The sequence below is a fragment of the Mesoplodon densirostris genome, chromosome 19 (assembly GCF_025265405.1).
Source record: "Mesoplodon densirostris isolate mMesDen1 chromosome 19, mMesDen1 primary haplotype, whole genome shotgun sequence".
In the NCBI taxonomy this organism is placed as follows: Eukaryota; Metazoa; Chordata; class Mammalia; order Artiodactyla; family Ziphiidae; genus Mesoplodon; species Mesoplodon densirostris.
Window position 1 is genome coordinate 35,933,286 of NC_082679.1, and position 3,937 is coordinate 35,937,222.

Sequence of the window (3,937 nt, forward strand, 5' to 3'; positions counted from 1 at the left end):
AATAAAGCTCAGAGAAATGAACTTGGCTGGTATGAACCAAGTGGAAGATTGGATCCTTACTTACAAACTAGATAAGCTCATCTCATAGTCAGGAAAATGGTGAGAAAAATGAATCGTTGCTGGTGGCCTCTGATAGAGAGCAAAGGGTAATAAAGAAACAGAGTCTTTCCATAGAAACCAGATTTTAAGGGTTCAGCACAGAGGCATTGATGCTTATTAGGGGTAAAATATGGTAGCCATACATTCACATGGCCAGAGTGAAACTAACAAAAGCTTACTCCCTCGGGGGCAGACATGGTGTCATGGCCAGCACTTCCATTCTGGCTGCAATGCCAATCTCTTTTGTCATCCTGAAAGTCTGAAACATTGTTCAGGATTTTCCCACAGTGAGGGAAATGTTTTTATTCCAGTCCCCAGTGAACCTGTTGGATCCAACATAAATGTTGCCGCTTCCACAAACGTCGGAGAACTCTAGGAGCCAAAGGAGATCTTTTTCTCAGTGACCTGGCGACTGCTCTCAGCAGCCTGGCTTACTGACCCTTGGGGCTCCTGAGGACCAACCAAGGGGACTTCTAGATATTTAGCAATTAGCAATGTCTCTCCTAAAACACATGAGCACTTAGCAGTGAGGAGATTGCATTTGATTTTGCAGAAATTTGCCCCGGTTTCCTCCTCCACTGTAAATGACAGATTCTTTAGAGTATTAAAGTAATACCACACCTTCAGTTGCAGCACCGAGGCCTCTGCTCTGCCAGGAAGCAATTTTCATTTCAGTGGAAGATGTAAGAGTCACGTTCCAAACTGCTGAGGAATAATTCCGAGGCATCAGCAGAGATTCCAAAGCAGCCACTGAGCTTTGTTTACCAACACAATTAAACCTCGACCATTCCCAGCTGCAGTACAAATATAATCTTATCTACTTCACGTCAGCTGATTAAGTCATCGGGGGCTGCAAAACGGCAAACAGATATTAATAACCAACCTCTAAGTGAGTCATTTGAGTGGAGTGGAATTTCGTGGCAGGTTCTTAGGCCTTAAAGGCGGAAAAGTTCACACCTTCCTGACACCGCTATAAAACACTGCAACATCACAACTTTTCAACCATATCTAAAAGGCCAATTTAGGTTTATTCCCATCCGCATTTATGGCCATGGTTCAGCAGGTGTAAACCGGTAATAGCTGCAGTCCAGCTCTGGGTGGATGCCAGCACAGATGTGTTCAGTCAAATGACTAATTGAAAACCTCAGACAAAATCAGCAGCCTGGCCATTTTGCTTGCATAATAAAACAGTGCTGATAAAGGCAGCGGAGAAAAAAAATCCACCCATCTCATCATCAGTGCCATTAACAATCATGAGTAAAGATGAAAACAACGCATGGTTTATTCTGCAAATGAAGGCATAGAACTAGATGGTTTCCCAGGGGCCCATTACCCATTTTAATAATACATCAAGGAGCCTGAATAAACAGTTTGTCTGTGCAAACCAAACAGAGTAAACTATTTACAGTTACCGCATACAGAGACAACTCCCAGCACTCGGAATTTAACAAATTTATAAAGGTACATAACATGATAGCTATTAGCAAAATTAAAAGAGAACCATTATAGACTTACAGTCTGCCATGCTCACTCACCAGTCAAGAAGGAATGCCGAGACCAACTTCCAATTCACAAGAATTGCACCCCCCTCCTCTTTTTTTTTTTTTTTCCTTTCCTCCAAGAGAGCAGCCCGACTTGGACTCAAATTATGTGCATGAATAATAAAATACCATCTAATTAAAAACTGTAGTTAAATATGCAAAAATTAATGGTAATGAGACTGTGCAATGCCTCTGAGTATAGGCGCTCTCTGAATTACAAGAGCTCCTTTGCTTGACCTAAACAGGGGATAACAGAGGCAACTTTGAACTCTGTGGGTCCTGGCACTCCATGGTGCCCTATTATGTCTTAACGGTGAATGGCCAACCTGGGTGGAACGCGGACAGCTCGGTCAAAGCATTGTCTTCCGGTTCTTGGGCATGGCAGGAATGGAAAGGACTGGGGTGGGCACTGTGCAAAAGTCTGGGTGGAGGAGGGGACCAGGGCACGAGCTCTTTATCTCAAAGTAAGAAGGGTCTTCTCACAAAATGATGATGGCTGGACAAACAGATGCTTGGTGATAAGAGACAGGTGGAAAAAGTGTATTTGGGTGCTCATTTAAGGGTGTTTCCCTAAAGCTGTACAGAGCCTTCTGACCTTCCCAGTCACCAGTGCAAGGTTCCACCCACACTCTGGATTTGTACCACATCTTTCTAGGAGAGCGTGCACATGCCAGCACTGTGGCCTCGGACAGGGCCGCTACCAGAAACTTCTCCTCGAGGCAACCCACTTTCCTCCCTCGCACTCTTAGGAGCCTTTGCTATGTTGTCAGCACAAGCTCCGGGCCACACTCTCCTGAGCCCCGTTTCAAGAGGTCACTGGTCTCCTTTTGGCTTTTAAGCCCTCTTGGCACTTGACTGTGCTTTTGGGATTGAGTCAGCTTCTTGAGCACGTGCCCTAACATTTGTTTTAGACACAGGAGACTAATTTCACCCATCACCTCTGCTTAGAGCTTCTGAATCTCGACTTCCCCAGTCTCCGACTTCCCACTGCTCCGAGGCTGGTGATTTTGCTTGAGGACAGTTGATGACACACTGAACGACAACAACCCTTTAAGAAGAGAACCTGACCTTGGTGTGGTAGACAATTTCAGACTCACTCAACATAATTCCTCCTTTTGCCTTTTCATCTGTCGAAATGGAGTCTGACAAGCGTTTCTTTGGGGAGGGATTTCTCATTCAGATGAGTCTGATGGAAAACTTCTCTCTCAGCACCTTCTTGAAGATGCCCATGTCATCCTGCTTATGATAAGGATTTCTTGTCAAGCCACTAAATACCTGAGCTAACTGATGCATTCTCGACAGCCCTCTACACCAGGTGGGTTCATCAACCATGCAAAGGAAGTATGGTTGTGATGTCAGCATAGTGAGAATTTTGTTCACCACTAACTGACCTTAACCAGTTCTGAGATTTGTACTGTAATGTTTGGGACTTGTGAGAAAATGGTGAACATGATTTGCCTTTCCCACCCCTCCGCCCTTTTTATTTTTCTGTCGTGTTGAAAAAGTCTGGATTTCTCCCTTCCTGTCTCACAGATTCTACCTGACCTGCTCAGTTGGCTGCCAAGTTTTAATGGCGGAAGCTGGGTGGTAAGAAATTCTAGTGTTTAACATGGCAGAGGTGCAAAGGTGGGCAGGCTGAGCCTTCCTGAAATCCTTGGACGAATCACGCTTGGGTTTGGTGTTATAAAAAGGCTTGGTTATAACTGATTCACTTTGTTATAAAGCAGAAACTAACACACCCTTGTAAAGCAATGATACTCCAATAAAGATGTTAAAAAAAAAAGGCTTGGTGTCTAAGATGTATGTTCCTTATTGATAGATTGATTGATTTGTCACTTTCACCTTCCAAATGAGTGATATTTGAGAATTTGGTTAAGTATACAACCTCTAACATCATTCAGACTGGATCTTTGTTGCTTGCTGGTTGTGTGACCTTGGGCAAGTTCCCTCACCTCTGTGAGCTTCAACTTACTCATCTACAAATGGTGATGATTATAATGTCTCCCTCCTAGGGTTCTTGTGTTGATTAAATGAGATAGTGTACATAAAGCACTCAGCACAATACTAACCCATGATTAATTGTCAATGAATAGTAGCTATAGTATAAAACATCAACAGCAATAACAAATAACAATAAGAATTACTAGAGTTGACTTTCCATAAAATCACTTAAACCAGTATAGGGAAAACAGATAAAAAGTGAGGCGTCAAGAAGCTTGTAGATAAAAGAAGTAGATGCACTGGGAATAAACATAATAATTATCATAACATTTTATAGTTTTTCAAAATGTTTTGAT